The sequence below is a fragment of the Hypomesus transpacificus genome, chromosome 1 (assembly GCF_021917145.1).
Source record: "Hypomesus transpacificus isolate Combined female chromosome 1, fHypTra1, whole genome shotgun sequence".
NCBI classification, from domain to species: Eukaryota; Metazoa; Chordata; class Actinopteri; order Osmeriformes; family Osmeridae; genus Hypomesus; species Hypomesus transpacificus.
The window spans coordinates 11,566,481-11,586,119 of record NC_061060.1 but is presented as its reverse complement, the minus strand read 5'-3'; the positions used below and the strand labels follow the sequence as shown (position 1 = coordinate 11,586,119).

The following is a 19,639-nucleotide window of genomic DNA, read 5'->3' as shown; positions in this document are numbered from 1 at the left end:
ATATGAGTACATCCCCCATATGAAAACACTCCCCCCCAATACGAGTCAACTCCCCCCAAATCGGATGACTTGTTCACCTCCCCCCAATACAAAAACACGCTCCCCCAAATGGAAAACGACATTACATTAACTCAAAAACACATTACATTAACTCTGAACGGAAAGGGTAGGTACTACACTTTAGCGCTGATTGGATACAGTAGGCCAAGGGTGTCGAACTCCGGTCCTCGAGGGCCGCTGTCCTGCATGTTTTAGATGTTTCCCTGCTCCAACACACCTGATTCAATTAAAAGGGTTGTTATAACGACCATTCATTCGAATCAGGTGAGCTGGATCAGGGAAACATCTAAAACATGCAGGACAGCGGCCCTCGAGGACCGGAGCTCGACACCCCTGCAGTAGGCTAACTAACAAGAAATAAGAAATTGATCGACAGAAGTACAAAATGCAATAGCATGACAGAGTTACGTGCACCAGGACATTTATTTGGGTATCGAAGCATGTAGCATAGGCTACGTATGCAAAAGCAAAAATTGCCTGTCAAACGTAAACATCGATAGCCAAACAACCAGTCCACGTAACTCTGTCATTATCATGAACTTGATCGTTTTGGTTGGAAGGAAAGAGGAAACATTAATGTTTACAATTCAGAGTCATGACACTACTCTTTATTTTAATCAGGATCATTCCTATTAAATAATCTCAGATATGCTGTTAACGTTTCACAATATAAGTAGCCTATGCGCACGCTAAAAACGCAGTTGAAGGAAGCAGGACTTTTCAGAAGAAAAAACTAATAGTCCACTACAAAAGAACGAAATACCACAATGAAAGAGTAAGGTGGACCAGGATAGTTGTTTGGCTATCGATTTTTACATTTAACACCAAATACGTTTGCCTAAGTAGCCTACTATTTGCTACATTCTTCGATAGCCAAACAAATGTTCTGGTGCACGTAGCTCTAACTCTGCCAGGCTACTGCATTTTGTAATTCTGTCAATCAATTTCATATTTCTTGTTAGTTAGCCTACTGCATCCAATCAGCGCTAAAGTGTAGTACTTACCCTTTCCGTTCAGAGTTAATGTAATGTGGTTTTGAGTTAATGTAATGTCGTTTTCCATTTGGGGGAGTGTGTTTTTGTATTGGGGGGAGGTGAACAAGTCATCCGATTTGGGGGGAGTTGACTCGTATTGGGGGGGGAAGTGTTTCCATATGGGGGATGTACTCATATTAGGGGGTGTGATTTGCACTTCAGGGCCACCGTACATAACAGCCCTGTCTCAAACGCAAGAGCTTCCCCATCAGATTCCACCCAGCACCAACCTCTGCCCAGCCCTGGCCTTGCTTAACTCCATGCATGAGCTTTGTCCTTAGAAATCCGATTCAGCCCAAACCCAGCCCTTGCCCCATCCCCGCAAGATAACTCCTATTACCGTATAGAGAGAAGTCCAAGTTTATTCCAGAATGATTGTGTGAAATATTTATAGCGTAGTAGGGCTAGGGAGACCCACTACTATTGTAGTACACACCAACACATACACAAACATTGTGAATTTCTGAGTTTGTGCAAATTTCTTATTATGTATGTGGTCAGATATTTGTGGATTGTGGTAGAATATAAATAGTCTGGTGGTCAGATGCACGCAGAAATGCTTTTTTCATTTCTCTAAAGTTAAAATAATGCAATCTTCAGGTGTGAAGTCTTTGTCTCTTAGAATGTTGCAATCAGATAAAAGTTAATGTGATTGCTAATTTGTGATTTCTACAGTGGACAAGCAGCTCTTTATTAAAGCGGGCCCTGCCTGAAATAAATCAGACATATGCTTTTAGAATTAGAGTGAACTTGAGAGCACAGCAGTTATAAAGTCAAGGCCATCATGCAAGGCATCAAGAAAGGAACATTCTGAAGATCTTTGCAAAAAGTTGTTGAAGCTTATCAGTCTGGAAAAGGTTACAAAGTGATTTCAAAGGCAGGACTCCAACAAGCCATATTATGCTAATTAGAGCCATACTATCCACAATCTTTCCAAAAACAAGGTGTAAAATTATCTGAGAAGTTACAAGGGACCTCAGATCAAAATCCAAAGATCATAAGTCCTATCTTGCCTCGGCTAACGTCAGTGTCAGACTCTACCATCAGAAAAGGACATTCTTGAGTGAGGAGCAGAAGGGTAAAATTTGCAGAGGCCTCTTAAATTTTACCCTTCTGTTGATCACTCATAATTTTCCATCTCAACTTTTTTTTAAAGAAAAGCAAAAGGTGCAGTGGTGTCTTAATTTTTTCCAGAGATGTTTACACATTCCACAATGGACTCCCAGAAAGTGAGGGATTAGGACAGCGTCTATGTGTATGAGTGTGTGTGTCTGTTTGTGTGTTTCTCTTAATCATGCACCATCTACTATACCTATCGTTCATTACACTCTCAGCACCTGATTCAAGTGGCAGGTGTCGAACCAATGATACAGTACACAGATGGATTATGCACACACACACACACACATACAGAAACCCATACACACACTTCACATCCAGGATTTAATATAATTTAAGAATGCCATAATCTCAAAAATGTCATACACAATACACGTTTGCACCCTGTGTGGTGTAGGAGATTTGGGGTAACATAACACAAAATATACCAGACTGATGAGTGGTGAAGAACTAGTGTGTACAGATGGCAAGGCAATAAATGATAATGATCAGTATCTATTACATATTATGGCTAAGGAGAAAATGGGGAAGAATGGTGCCAAAGGAAAGAAACAAACAGAAGCAGTCCCAAACCTAAACTGCAACCTTATTTAACAACTAAATTAACTAACCAATCCAAGAGTTGGCATGTCCCCAGCTAACTAGGGTGTATAGACAATAGTTACCTATGTGCAGTGCGTGTACCCATGGGCAGCTCTCACCTTTTCTCCTGGAAATTAACCATAATGAAAATAATACTGTTGTCAACACAACACATGTAGACGGACAACTGACGGAGGCAAACGTAGCAACAGCTCAGTGACTGACGAACAGGCAGAAATCGGGATAATAATAAGAGACATGCAGAACAATGCTAGTAGAATTACAAAGACACAAGAGATGGGAGACACATGCACACAGGACAAAACAAAGGAAAAACTATGTCCATAACAGTTAGTATGGTTATAGAGGATGTATAAAGGACAGGACGCTTCTCCTCTCCATTCCTGTCTTCTCCTCTTATGGGATTGCATGAAGTAAGGTACCCTATCCTCCACCAACAGATATATTGATTACCTTATTAGAGTGGCCTTGAAGGCAGTAATAAATATAGCAGGGGTGAAATGCATGCGTGTGTGTGCATGTGTACGTACATTGTGTGTGCAGGTGGTCTTGTTTAAGTACTACCCTTGTGGGGACCAAATGTCCTCACGAGTATTGTTAAGTACCTTAATAACTTCAAATGCTTTTTTCTCAGGGGGTTTTAGGGTTAGAATTAGTGTTTGGGTCAGAATTAAAGGAAGGATAGGCACATTTAGCAAACCTAGCAATTTTAGCTTGAGTTTGAAAGAATTCAAACCTGAATATCCCACTCCCTCCCTTCAAAGCCACTCCTCCAAAACACATGAACGCGCTGGCTGACTGCTTATGGGAGGTAGACAGACAGAAAGACAAGTAGCCTGTCTAATCATTGCATTTGGTCTGAATGGTGTCCAATCATTAGTGCGGGTCCGACCTTAATGTTTATTACAGTCCTGCAAGACCCACAGCTATTGGACTGATAAAATGTTACAGTCGAACCATTCGATTTATTGGTTGCTATCTGGATGTGAAGTTTATTTCAGTAAATATGACAAAAAATGCTTCTCATCAACATTGCCTACCCTGCCTTTAGGGGTTAGAGATGACGCATTTTGGCTGGAAGTAAATGGTCAAGCCCCACTAGGATAGAAAAACACCTGAGTGTGTTTGTTTGTGTGTGTGGAAGGATCGGGGGTATGTGCCTATAAGGGGGCTCATTAGACATTAAAGCAAGGCTATACACATTGTTAAGCCCACACACACACTCGGACCACATTGTGGACTGGAGCCAACCACTGCAGTTCTCCTATAAACACTAGCGCTAATCATCACACAAAGACCTAGTACATGACCTAGTGCTGGTGAAAAAACCCAGGGGCTGTGTTATCACCACTTATATCATGCAGGGTTTTCTGGAACACACCTACTAACTTAGAAGTTGTAGACAGTAATATGCCAACTTTCCCTCTAAAGACAGAGAGAGCATAAGAGAGAGAGGGAGAGGGAGAGAGACACAGAGAGAGAGATGGAAGCCTTGACATTAAATAGTAATGACATTGAGAGGTAGACAGTAAAAATAGACAGTATGGAGTGAAAAAAACAACAACAAAACTTTGAGAGAGACAGGTTTGAAAGCCTTGATACTGAACTGAAGCAAAATTGATGGAGGATGGAGGGATAGAGAGACGGAGGAGTGCTAGAGAACAAGATGGAGAATGACAAATACATACTAAGAGAGAGGGAGAGAAAGAAAAAGGGAGGAGGAAGATGACTGATAGGAAGGCAGGAATTAATTAGAGCAGGCTGAGAAAACTACTGTGAATTGCTACGTTAAGCTACAGTAGTGTGAAGCCCTGCTGTCTTAATGATCCCTTTAGAAGGTAAAATCAGTCTTCTGCAACAACTTTCACTGTCTCCCCTACTGCTGAAGAGCTAGCCTGTCCATAGAGAACATCCCACACTTCCACTGCTGTAGAGCTAGCTTGTCCATAGAGAACATCCCACACTTACACTGTTTTAGAGCTAGCTTGTCCACAGAGAACAACCCACACTTGAAATGCTGATCTTTTCCCAGTAAGGCACAGAGACACCTAACACACTGTTTACTACTGGTGCAGCGAGATACACACAAGGACACTAATTATAGCTGGTACGGCTGCTGGTCCAACAATGATATCAAAATGAACAAAGAGAAGAAGAATAACTGTAATTTGTTCATTAACGTTTGCCTAATCAGCACCTGTTAGTGTGAGTGTGCTGTATTAAACCAAGTGTTTCCTTAGACTAATCCATATTGGGGCCCATCTGAGTGTGGCCCAGGTGTTCTGGCCCTGTACACAGTCTGCCTCTCTGTATCTCGGCTCCAACACATGCTTATTTCAAACACGCAAACATGGAGTTTCAAAGCCCCTGCATAATCAATAATGAATGTACACAAAAGGCTTGCTCTGCCTCTCTTTCTCTCCCTCTCTGGTCCCGGTGCATTTTGAATAAGCTCCCAAGGCTGATGAACAACACACCGTTGCCGCACATTCAATCAGGGAGATTGGCATGTATCAGAAAAAAACAATGCAGTACAATAAAATGTAACGACCATTATACCAACCTGAAATCCAGGTTGGTATAAAAATTCTGGCAGGCAAGCTGGATATGTCACGGAGGCTGGCCAAGATAAGGTGAACCCACTCCCTCCCATTTTCTCCTTTCTTCACTCCCTCACTTTCTCTTTTCACTGCCATTTTCCTTCCTTCATCCATCCTCTTTCTTCCAGTCTTACATTTTTGTTCTCTGAACTCCCTTCCTCCCTGCCGAGTCCTTTGCTTCATCCTTACTCTCTCCCCCATGTTTATCCCTCCCTCCCTCCCCTTTCCTCTCTTCCTCAGACAGAGAGGGCCTATGCAGTCATTATTACTCAGGAAAGCTGGCATCATATCAAGGACAAAGAGGCAGCAGCAGCTCAGTCTGGCTGCTAATCACCTTACTAATGCTGCCGACAGGTTTAACGGTAGCAAGGCCGCAGAGAAACAGCGGCTAACAGCTAACCGCTGTTGCCGATGATTCAGACTATGCTAACCTTTACATTAAAGTACAATAGTGACTATAACGAAGACTACTGCGGCTGGTGAACCCTATAGCTTCACTGCTGCTGCTTGGCTTTATATCTGCACCTTTTCCCCTCCTGCTCTGCAAGGGAGAGTAAACACTGCTCTGGGAATCACTACCAGAAGCTACAAGGCCAAGGACACTTAACTAAGGAAACTTGGCAGGCCCAAAAAATTCCAGGTGATTCACGATTCCAGGTGAGCTAGCTGGCTAAGTTGTGTAGAGATGGAGTGTGCTGGGGCTGCGGAGCACAAATAATGGGTGCTCCACTAAACTGCTGACTGGGCTGGAATAACTGTTTGTGCTTCCCGACGAAAATAATACTTTGGTGATGTGATCTAGAGCTTCCAAACTAGAGAAACAGCAAGCCCAACATCTCTCTCCTACCTCTCAATTCTCCCAGCTCTGCCTTGTCTGGACATGGCACATGTTGCAATGATAAACCTAAGACAGAGGGCATTGGTATGGAAAACCAGAAGGACTTGAAGGGGCATCAATCAGTCTTTGTTGTAAAGAAAAGAGATGCCGATGGAAAAGCTTGCACATCGACAAAAAACAATGTTCAACCGGCAGCTCATCATCCCAGCACTTTTATGGATCCACCTTCTGAGGGTACCCCCTGCGGACCACCCTACTGAAGAATATTCAAAGTAGCTAATAGCTCAAGTGGCCCGCGGGGACCTTTACAGGAACCACAGGGGCCAGTATTCAGGCCTTCTCTAATCCACCACTGTGTAAACACATTAAGGCATTACAAACTGCATACTTAGTAGCCTAGCCTCCAAACCATTCTGTTACGGCAGCTCACAGTGTGTGGCTTCAGCAAAGCATTCAACTGCCACTGGATATCTAACTCTTCAGCAAAGGTACAGAATTATAAACCCAAACATCGGTCGGCAATGAATCTGACTCATGCTGTGAAACTCTAAAAACAAATTGAGTCATATATATTATATAGCTCATTAAATCTTAACACCTTCTGCAGTATGATGCATTGTACTAATTATATTGTCAATTATCCAGTTTTTTTTTTATTACATACATTATAAACCAGATGTCAACTGGATGATTATAAATACAGATAGTATATATTATATAATATCTAAATATCTAACTAGTAATTGACCTCTTGATTCAAGATGGCGCCGCAAATGGCAGCCTCGGCCGGCCGGTGCGCGTTGTTTTGTTTAGTTTTGTATTATAACTCAGTGTACTTGTTCTGCCTTACCTTTAAAGGGGTCATTGATTGCAGAACCGAATTTACCTTGTCACAGTTGAATAACGACAGTTCAGTGGGTAAAATGGACACACAGTGAACCTCAAAGTCCATTGACACCTCTTTCCTACGCAAATCTCACAATAAAAAAATGTAGCTGTAAAACGGTAGGTTTTGAAAAAGCCACCAAACTGACGTCAGTTCAGTGGCGCCACCTTCTTTGGCTCTGGTCTGTACCTTGGTCATGTCCCAAAATTTACTGCACACTGCTCTGTGTACTTCCACAGAATTACAAAGAAGAACGTTTTTGTAGCATATTGAAAATGGACTATGGTGGTGAATGCAGTGTTCCAGGCTGTACATGGAATGCTGACACTTTTCAGAGTCTTCCTAAGGAACCAAACACTCGACAGGCTGTGATGTTTGTCTTTGAGAAGATCCCTGTGCAGTTCGACCTTCAATTACACATTTGCTCGAACCATTTCACCGAGGACAGTTTTGAAAAAAATGTAAAGCAGGATTTGCTATGAATCTGTTGCTGAAAAGAGGTGCTGTTCCGACCTTATGTTCATCACAACCGTAAGCTGCAGTATGGTGTTTTCGCTAACAGTTATTAGCAATGATAACGTATCCTGCCTGTATCTAGCATCGGTAGAATGTGTGATAATTTAGTTTATTGGCAATGGGGATAACGTTATTTCTTTTCTGACTGTGTTTCATTCAAATAAATAACTGTCATGTAAATCTACAATTCAAGATGCATGTTTGTCCAGATCTATTTTTCAGTAAGATAGCTAGAGCTAACTGAAGCTGAGTTGAATCACGATAGTTTGTTTGCTAAGCTGTAGTATTAACGTTACCCACCTAAGTCAATCCTGTTTGCTTCGACAACAGAAGTAGAAATAACTAACGTAATCATTTCAAATGTCATCTAGTCAAACAGTGTTGTGTAGACACAATAGATTCATTTGTACAAAGTCTCCACCTTCACTGTTTCAGTGAGTGCTGTTGGCCGTGTTGCATCTTTGCTCCGCAGCTTCACTCGTTGTAAACCAACCAATTAGCGCGTAGCTCATCTATATATTCATGAGAATACCATAAAAGGAGAAAACCTAGCGTTTTTTCAGCTGGCATAAAACATCACCCAGGCCATTTTCAGCCCAACCAATGTTACGTACGCTATTCGGAGACCTTAAGGAACAGTGTGAAATACCCCCCAAAAACGGACAATAACCCCTTTAAATTCAAGCAGTGCTTGTTTCTAGTGCCCCCTGCTGGCCAGTGGTTTACTTACCAGGCAGCTATTTAGTTTCAGTTAGAAGTTCGCCTCAGAATAGTATGAACCTGCAGAGCCGGAGACCCCTGAGACCCCGGAGAGAAGAGCTGCAGTTTCAGGACCGCAGTTTCAGGACCGCAGTTCTAGGACCCTGAGGGCGCCACCTAACGATGTCACTAGATCGCAACATTATATTTGAATGGTTTACGAGAGGCAAGAAACAAGGAAGAATCTGGCATATGTGATGATGTTTGATGAGACAATTATATAGAAAGGTATAATATTTGAAAATATGTTCAAATAATATAGAAAGGTATAATATTTGAAAATATGTTCAAATAATAAACATAGGATAATAAAATAAATGATAATCACATAACATTTGAAACAAATGTACATATTCCATAGGTGTCAAGATCCAGTGTAATTTGATAAAATGAAGTACGCAAATTAAGGAAGATAAAATAGTCTAAAGAAAAGGTGGAAAATATATAAATGTGATAAAATGAACTAAGCAAATTAAGCAAGATAAAATAGCCTAAAGGTGGAAAATATATAAATGTGGACAGGTGTGATGCCTGGAGTGACTTTAAAACGTTTTCTGGGACTACAGAGTACCAATTTACACCATGCAACTTGGGCCTTAATGATTGGGGCACATTTGCAGATACTCTGAACTTGTTCTAGAGTTGCTTTGATGGGCTTGACTTCACCAAAGTGCCAAAGTCAACAAAGCATTATGTCCTTAGAATTTAACCACAGTTACATTCACCCCTCATTCACCCCTCCAACTCACTCCAGCCGGTTAGCTGATGCTAACCTAGCGATCCGGGTCACGGCACCAGTGTAACAGACGTGGTCTTGCAAGTTCCGTCAGAGGTATACGGGCCACTGTCCGCTCCGACCAGGAGTCAAACTCACCACCTCTGACTTTCCAAGCGCCACCACTACCAACTACGCCAACGAAAAGTGACTTTCACCACACACCGGCTACACGTCCTTGAGAACTGTAGAGCTAAGTCGTATAACTTATGTTGTCAGTTAATTTAAGGTTTCCTCAAGGATTTTTTTTTTTGCAGTGGGGGCAGGTCTGTCCGAACCCTAACCCTCCCCCCCCCCAGGTTAGCGGGTTAATGTAATAGTTTAATAGCTAATGTAATATTTCACATGTTTTCATTCTATTTCCCCTAAAGAAATAACGTTAGGCTACTTAAAGAGACCTTCCACTCACAAAGTATGTTCTTAATGGCATAAATGCTGCCAATTAATAATTGATGTAACAACGTATTGTAAATGGTCAGTAGCCTATCGATTAAGGTACTCGAAAGCATGTACACTGTCTGCTTCCTTTGATCTTGATAGGCGAAGCATTCTGTAGCAAATAATAAAAATAAACCCACTATTTTATTGATTGAAACTACTTCTGCATAAAAATGCACTTACGATGCAAACGTGAGCAAATGCAGCAATCGCTATCGAATCAACAAAAAAAAAATGAGTTTTTTTTTTACAACCCTATTTCTGATACCGTGGCAGGCCGCCACGACAAAATCAACAAAGAAAAAACACTGGTATAGTCAAAGCCACTCTCGGCTTTGTCCTAGCGGCGAAGCGTGGTAAGAGAGGTAAACGGGCCAGGGCACTGGTGTGACTTCGTTGGCGTGGGGTTTGTACAGCGTTTCGGGGGATATTTCTCTCCAACGTGCATTCGCTGAGCAACAAACTGGACAAACTTCAGCTACTGGTGTGGAAAAACAGAGACTTTCATTCATTTTCCACTTGTGCTTCACGGAGACATGGCTGAGTGACCTGATCCCAGACTCTGCGTTACAACTAGCAGGGTTTAAACAACTAGAGTGCTTTAAAATACCACTCAAAAGGCGGTGGTATTTATTTTTACACCCACTGTGGCGGGTGTGAAGATGTGACAGTGATTCTGCAGTATTATTCTCCTGATCTGGGATCATTTCTTGTTGACTGCAAACCTTTTTACTCACCACGCGTATTTGCGTTATTCATGCTGGTCGGCGTCTACATGCCTCGGAGTCAGCAGGCCAACGTTAAGGAGGCACAACATGTGATACCATAGCAGATACTGAGTGTGGAATGAGCAAATCCGAATACCTTGGTTATTGTACTAGGCGACTTTAACAAAGGCAATCTCACCCATGATCTGCCCAAATACAGAAAATTCATTAAATGCCCAACCAGAGAAGAACAGAGAAAAACACTTTGGTTCACTGCTACACTACCGACAGTAGAGCCTCCCACGCCATCCCCAGAGCAGCACTAGGACACTCTGACCACCAGATTCCTGCATACAGGCAGAAACTAAAGCTCTGTAAACCTGCTGTGGGACATAAAAACAGTGGTCCAGTGAGGCTATGGAGGATCTGAGGGCACGCTTGGACTGTACTGACTGGAATGTGTTCACGACTGCTACCAATAGTCTGGATGAGCTCACAGAGGCTGTGACATCATACATCAGCTTCTGTGAGGACTGCTGTATGCCAACACGCACCAGGGTGAGCTTCAACAACGACAAACCCTGGTTTACAGCGAAACTCAGAAGGCTGGACAACGAGGAAGCGTTTAGGAGTGGGGATAGAGACGGATTCAAGGAGTCGAAGAACAGGTTTAGCAAGGTGGTGAGAGAGGCTAAACAACTCTGCTTCTCACTGGAGAGGGCTCAGGCAGTTCAACAACTACAAGCCCAGAGCCTCCTACGCCGTTAAAGACTCTCGCCTGGCCAACAACCTGAACGAGTTCTACTGTCGATTTGAAAGACATTGGACAACACCTTATCACACTAAAGGCCTCCCCCCCCCCATCACCACATAGACAACTCTCTCAATTCAACAAGAAAGAGAAGTTAACAGACTTTTCAAGAGGCAGAACCCCCGCAAAGCAGCTGGGCCGGACTCTGTCTCTCCTGCGACCCTCAAGCATTGTGCTGACCAGCTGTCCGGTGTTCAACTGCATCTTCAACACCTCCCTGGAGACATGCCATGTGCCAGCCTGTCTCAAGTCCACCATCATCCCTGTGCCCAAAAAGCCAAGGCCAACAGGACTTAATGACCAAAGACCCGTCGCCCTGACCTATGGTGTACCAGGTGTTTTAAGCACCTGGTGCTGGCACACCTCAAAGACATCACGGACCCTTTCCTGGACCCCCTGCAGTTTGCCTACAAAGCCAGCAGGGCTGCGTCCTTTTCCCTCTGCTCTTCTCCCTGTACACCAACAGCTGCACCTCCTGTCATCAGTCCGTCAAACTCGTTAAGTTTGGGGACCACACCACCCTCATTGGGCTCATCTCTGGTGGGGATGAGTCTGACTACAGGTGGGAAGCTGACAACCTGGTGACCTGGTGTAGCCAGAACAACTTAGAGCTCAGTGCTTTTAAGACAGTGGAGATGGTTGTGGACTTCAGGAAGAACACAGCCCCACTCACCCCCATCATCCTGTGCGACTCCCCAGTCAACACGGTGGAGTCCTTTCGCTTCCTGGGCGCTATCCTCTCCCAGGACCTCAAGTTGGAGCTGCACATCAGCTCCCTCACCAAGAAAGCACAACAGAGAATGTACCTCCTGCGGCAGCTGAAGAAGGTCAACCTGCCAAAGACAGTGATGGTGCACTTTTACATCGCCATCATTGAGTCCATCATTACCTCCTCCATCACCATCTGGTGCGCTGCTGCCACTGCCAAGGACAAGAGCAGACTGCAGCTTATCTTCCATGCTGCTGTGAAGATGATCGGCTGCAATCTGCCTAAACCTCGATGACCTGAACACCTCGAGGATCCTGAGACGAGCAAGGAAAATTGTGGCCGACTCCTCCCAACCTGGACACACTCTGTTTCAGCCACTTCCCTCCGGCAGAAGGCTGCGGTCCATCAGGACCAATGTTCCCTCAAAATATTTTCCGCACGGAGCAAATAGAAATCTGTCTGAGCGTAAAACTCAGTCGGCCTACTGTGGGCAATTTGTGATCTGTTCTCAGCTGAAACCGATCAGCATCATTCATCATTCTGATTCTGATAAAGTAGCCGTTCTTAAAGAAGGAGATGGGTGATATGGACAAAATGACTATCATGATAATAATTACAGCAATATCTCATATAATTATATGATGCTGGCCTTTTCAACAAGGCCAAGGACATACACTGCCTTTAACACTTAACACTTTATCTGCACAAGACACCTTGCCATATTGCACTGTTACCCTATTGTATTTGTATATCATAGGTATTTTATATTTTATTCTTCTTGTTTTACATATTTTTGCCCCTTATTATTAGTTAGACTTGTACTCTACATATTTAAGATTATTATATGTTTAATTTATGCACCTACCTGCCACAGTAAATTATTTGTATGAACTTTCATGGCAAATAAAACCCATTCTGATTTTGACCTGTCACACATCTGTACTCAGCCCCCAATACACTGCTAGAAGGACCTGGCTAATTTGTGTGTGTGGTCAGAGGAACCCTAGAAACTCACCTTGGCCTAAATAAAATGTTCTATGTATCACAGACTAGGGAGTTACACTGTGCAGATGGAGGTGCAGGCCATTATATACTCATGTCGTTTCAGGTGGCAGTGGCTCTCTGGTGATTTATGGGATAATAAGACTTTCAGGGTTGTGTTGAAGACTCCCCTGTATAACCCACTTATTCCCCAATTATATTTTAGGAATTTATATGACAAAAATAAAGTTGTGGCGGACATCTTGCAAAACTAAAGTGTGTTGATTCGGGTTGTGCGGACCAAAAATTAAATCTGTATATTGTAGTTCTGATATGTTGTGACATGGCTAGCAAGCAGAACAAATTGCTATGCAGAACTTTTTGTTGTTGTTTCTGAATATGGCTCAAGGAAATGTAATGTTATTGAAGCATTGTCCTTTTTCTGTTATGGAAAATAGCACACAAACAAAGACTGTCGTCAGCGTGAGTCAAGCCTTTGAGAGTCTGATCGCTCTGAGGGGGACACTTAGCTAGCCCAATTTCAAAGCAGCATTGAGTGTGTATAAGAGCTTTCATTTATTTAATGTTTTACTTTATTTGTTCCTAAAATGAAACATTCTTATCATCCAGCCTGATGGAAAAGCACATTAGTTTATTTCTGTAACAATACCAAAAAGAGAAAGGTTAAGGTATCACAATGAAACCAAATAATGTATTAGTAGGCCTATGCTATGTAGTGTAGGATGGGAGGAGGACATTCATCTCTGTGCCTTTTATAAGATAAATGACAGCTTTAATCTGAGGTGAGCAAGCCAATGCCACCTCTACAGTATGTGGATGACCTAATATCTCTGGGTGAAGGGCCAACCAATAAAAAAACTGAGCACTAGATTCAACCCAAACATAAAGAAAGAAAGAAAAGGAAGCAGAAAAAACAACATGACCCAGATGTTAATTGTAAAATAATAGCAGAACAAATTTGTTCTATCCAAAGCAACTTACAAACAGTACATACAGTAGAATATGTGGGGAGTGTGGGACTTGAACCCGCGATGTACAACGTTGCAGGAGACTTGACATCCATGTTCTTGGTTGGAATCAAACCCCCGATATAAGTGTGCGCAAGGCATATTACAACGATAACGCAAAACAGTGAGCCACCCTTAAAAAAAGATACACAAATAAAATGCAATGCAGTTAATTTCCTACCAAGCATGGTGTCTTGTCCCGTATGCAAGTGTATCTCACTTAAACATGTTCTCGTAGAGTAGCGCATTGCTTTCTTCCCTCGGGAAATAGTATTGCAGCATATCTATCAGTTCCTGGCTTCCACACGTTCCTCAGGCATGCTCTGCACTCATAATCACCACCAATGCCAGCTCACAGATATCACTGGCACAGCTGAAGCACAACAACCTCAAGTGAGAAAAAAAAAATGAAAATGCATATCAATTAACTTGAAGAGGGATATCCGGAAAATAACACATAGGGGTATTATTCCACTTTACACTCCTCTATTATATTGATTTTCTATAAATAAATGAAAAAGCGTGACTTGTTGGTTTCAATGTGGGGAGCAAACCGATGCCAGCAGCACACAGTGTCAAATTTGTTCTATTTACATGCAAATGTCTGGTATAGTTACAGAGACAAAAGCGTTGAATCAAGAAAATGGAGGTGCCAGTGTGCATTGATGTGTGACAAGAGGGTTTTCTGAGTACGCTACTGAAAGCCAAGATCTACACGAGTGCACTTGACACAGCAAAACCCCTGGCATCTATTTTTCATCGAAAACATCAATAGGTTCATGAACATTATGTTCGTGGAGCCAGTCGCTGCACAGGTACGAGGTTAGAGAACACCATAGTTAAATGAAGTCCGTCTGGAATACACGACGCCTGTTCGGAGTTCCATGAGACTGTAATTGAGTTTGCAACTGTGGGTAGACGGTGGTCTGCTTTTAACTAATGGTTAGTAGTGGTGCGAGGCCTCGAAAAGTAATAGGTCTCCCCCATCAGAGAGCTAAACATGATCACCATGTAGTATAGCATCCAGCCACTTCTTAAGATGCTGCCACGCTAATGAGGGCGTGACCTTCATCTGTAGCAGAGCTATGGAAACATCCGTGCATCTCATTAACCAACGTTTCCGTTTTGTGCTGTGGGTGCATATGGCCAGCATAACCAAAGCTGATCAACATTACTGATGCCCTGATCTGAGTGTCAGGTTGTCGGGCATCATCCACGACCAAATCACCAAAGACACTGAAACGGCTAAGCACAGACCAAGCAAGCATTAGCGTTATGTGCCTATGCAGAAAAGAATCATTCAATTACAACTTCAATCCCCCGCAAAGCCCTCGTTCTCAATAACTGATCGATTCCGTCAAAACCGTCATACATCAAAACTTTGTCTCTGCATTCCAGTCTTAATTCGTCCATTACAGCTGGGTTAACAGCTTTAGCCAGGTGGGTTTAGAGAAGATGTATGGGGATTAGCCATCTGATATCAATCTGCCCAGCTGAGCTAACACCTTACCCAGAGCCATCTAAAGCTCTGGCTGCTTTCCCCATTGATCCCAGCCAGGCTTGGGCTTCAGCTCTGGGCAAGGCTGCAGACGGAAGGGACCCTAAAGCTCTACAAAATGGCTAATCTGAAATTAATACATCCAGCGGAAAAGCTGGTCTACTGCTGGCAGGTGTTACAGTATGAGCTGGCTCGCTGGCAGGCTGGGGAGCAGGAGGAGAGGGCTGGGGAGAGGAGAAGGGGAAGAGGAGGATATGCCAGAAGGGGTTTTGGAGCGATAAGAAGTCGTTGTTTCCCCTCCAATTCCTCTCTTTCAGTGTGATGTTGAGGAAGGAATCTCTCTGTTTCTTCCTTCGCCATCCTCACAGCCGAACCTGGCTTTTCTACTTGCTAAGTTCCAGGTCCAGCTTTAAGGGCCACCTTGAAGGCCTGTGTTCTGTCTTCCAGTCAGGGAGGAGGTCAGAGAAGGATAACCAGCCACAGGTCTCAGTGCCTACACTCATCTGCATTCAGGGAAAATACTAACTAAGGGACACATTTAGACAGGCTGGAGGAGACTGAATACATTTGACTTTCAAACAGAGCGAGAGATGGGCGGAGAGAAAGAGAGATAGAGACAGAGACAAAGTGAAAGTGTAAGAGGGGTGGAGACACAAAGACAAACAGTCAGACAGACAATCAGACAGACGGGAATGTGACAAAGGCGCATTCCTTCAACATCACAGGTGGAGGAGGGAAGGGGAGGCAGGAAAGGGGTCGCCCCGGTGGCGACACTGGCGGCGTGGGCAGATGCGTCTCTGACCGTCACCTCTTCATTCTCCCTTTCTAATCCCGTCTGAAAGCCTATCTGGCCTGTCAGGCCGCCTCGCAAATTGGCTGCTGCTCCTTGTGATTGATTAAAGTACTGTAACCCAGCTTCATCACATGGGCCCCAGTATTTCTGCCAAATCTATTAGGTAATGCATCCTTTGTCATTGCTGCGCTTGGATTCTTCTCTTTTTTGGGGGGTCTGTGTGTGTGCATGTGTGTGTGTGTGTGCATGTGTCTTAGAGGACTCACGGTAGAAAGATCCATTTAGCATATTTCTTGGTGCGTATAGAAGCAACAGCGAGCACCGCTCACTCTTATCTGGCACACTGATAGCACAGCTGCTCTCAGATCAAATACAGCACCGCGCTGAGGCACACAACAGCTAGCTTTACAGGGAATGCGACATGGAGAAAAGGCTTACATATTTGTCACTCAAACCCAAAAGAGTGTGCATACAGCTGGAAACAAACATAATATGACTAGGCATCCCTTCAACAGGCTCTTACACTGATCATTCAACATTGATCTAATGATACGGATTAAGTCTAAGAGGAGGGGAAAGGAGAGGAGAGAAAAGAAGAGTAGACAAAAGGAGAGGAAGCCCTGGTATTATTGCGCCTGAGTCCTGAGTCCTAGACACAGCACTTAAAAGTGTCTCTTCCAAGACAATATTCACACACACACAGACACACAAATACATACAGCATAATGACTGTGAGAGAGGAGTTGGCCTATACTGTAGCATTCTCTAATACAGGCAGACATTGCAGCCCTTCATGGTCACTCAAGGTCACAATCAGGCGCCATACCTGGCGGCACCACAGCTAGCCAACGCCATAAACATCAGATCTGTCCACTCTCACACACTGCACAGAAGAGGGCGATGATGTACAGTCAACTGTACTATTTTCCTAAAATTTTCCATGAAAAAAATTCTGTTTCTTCCCAAGCATTGAAGATAGTACAGCTGTATGTGTGTTCGTGTGTAGGTGTGCATGTGCGTCAGAGGTTAGTTCAAGGGGCTTGCTTATCAAGTGATGTTTAGAAATGGTGATAAGGAGTGACACTCTAAAAACAATCTTTACGTCACTGCAAGACAATCACTTACACACACACAAGCACACAAATAGACATACTGTAGTAGAAAACAATAGATCAGCAACAAGCTGATCTGCCTTTTTCTCCCTTCCTCTTCTCTCCTAACCTCTCCTCTGCCTCAATCTTTATCTACTTATTTTGTCTCCTCTCCCGAGCTGATTTTCTCCCTTGGCCCTTCCCTCAAACTCTATCTCTCCCTCTATCACTCCATCTATCTCTGTCTTGGCTAGAGAAGTCGGCCACGTCCACATACAGCATAAGAACCAACAACAGCTGTGACCTGGGGTGCCTGTCCCTGGATTGTACAGTCCACAACTACCACAACATCTCTCCTCTCTCTTTAATGCCCCCCCTCTCTGTCCGACACCATCTCTCAATGTGTCTCAGTCCATTTCCCACTCCCTCTACCTGTCTTTCCTTAATCTTACACTCTGTCCTTTTCTTTTCCTCCTTTCACTCTCAAAGACAATCCCTCACCTCAATAAATGTCCAACCCAAATCCGAACTGCAGGCCGTACATTTTGTGTAAAGAAACACTGAAAAAAAAACACATACACACAAACCACACCCTCTCTACTTGTCAAATGCTAATGGATTGTCTGTATCTCCCTCTCAGTAGGTGTACCACAGAGTTTTATAGCATAACAACATCTGGATGTTTGTGAGATGGCTTGCTATGTCACTTCCCATTAAAACCTGCACAATCAAACAACTGGCAGAAGAATAAGATTTTTTTCTTCAGCTGTCGATGTACCAGCCAGCTCTAAACCATGACAGGTGGGGCTATTATACTGTTTGTTTGTCAGCGTAAAACTAGTCTATGTACTTGATTGTTATAATTTTTGTAAAAACGTGTATACCCCTTGGGTAGGCACTAGGTAGCAATAATATATGTGCAATGCAAGGAAATGTGTACAGTTGTATTCCATCATTGTATACAACAATACATCAGTTAGTTACTATATTTGGTAACACTTTATTTGAAGGGGTGTGAATAAGAGTGACATGACACTGTCATGGCACTGTCATAACCATGACATGACACATGAAAGGATGCTTATGAATGTTTATGAATGTTGTCATTAGGTGTCATTCGGTGATGCTTATGAATGTTTATGAATGTTGTCATTAGGTGTCATTCGGTGAATTATGTCATTTCTTATGCAAGGTTGACATTGTTTGTGATGTCTTGGTTAGGACAACTTGACATTAGCTGAGACAACATCACCTAGCAATGTCGTTGTCATGACAACTTGACATTAGCTGAGACAAAATCACCTGGCAATGTCTTTGTCATGACAACTTGACATTGACTGAGACAAAATCACCCGGCAATGTCTTTGTCATGACAACTTGACATTAACTGAGACAAAATAACCTGTCACTGTCTTTGTTATGACATCTTGACATTAACTGACACAAAATAACCTCTCATAAACTAAATGGAAGGCCTGATTATCAAACTTGAAGAATATATTTAGCTTAATGTGAGGTTGTCTTGCTGTAGCCTCTCCAGTGCACCTGTTGTCACTTTCATTTGCACCAAAACAGGTGATATTGATTCATAATTGCATATGCTTCCTAACTGGACTTATTGATATCCCTAAAGTTTAAATGACAGTGTAATATTGTGGTGATTATGTGTTCCATACATTTTCAGAGCAGTGTATTTAGCTTTATGTGTTAGTATTAAATACTACTGTCATATGTGGTTGGTGGATGATGGCTATCATGAGACCATTATAATTGTGTCATGAATATTTTCCTTGACTCAAGTACACTGGTAACATTTTCACTTGTCACAAAGATATCATTAAGTGTTAGTACACTGTCAAATGGTTCTATACCTATGTCATGAACATTTTCTTTGACCTCAACAGTGTTACAATTTGGAATTGTCATAAAGATGCCATTAAGTGCTATAACACTGTCAAATGCTTTTATAACAGGTCATTAACATGTTCCTTGACTTCAAGTACAGTGGTAACATTTTCACTTGTCATAAATATATCATTAAGTGTTATTACACTGTAAAAAATATACATGTTAACTTCTTACTCAAACATAGGGTTCCAACATATTTTATCTGCAGGTACATTTTGTTTAAAAATACATCCAGACATAACATAGAAGATAGTTAAGTAATGGGCAACTTTAGGTTAAGAAACCATGTGATTAGCTGAAAGTCCTTGTCGTTTTTCAGCTCCTCCAGGTATTTAGCTAACACAGTCCTCGAGGTGTTCAATCTTTTGTCAATCCGTCTCGGTTTGTTGTTTTAGTTTGGCAAACTCCAACGCACCTATATACAAATAGCGAATATCATATTAGCTAGATTAGAACATATTGTGGTTATTGTCCACATGGGTTAG

At 42.7% G+C, this 19,639-nt stretch overlaps 1 protein-coding gene across 1 annotated transcript in view; it reads right to left on the bottom strand.

Annotated features, from left to right (window-relative positions):
• The window catches only part of LOC124470116 (neuroligin-3-like), a 241,297-nt gene that overhangs the window by 204,697 nt on the left and 16,961 nt on the right, over positions 1-19,639 (bottom strand). The gene's annotated exons all lie outside the window — the stretch shown is intronic.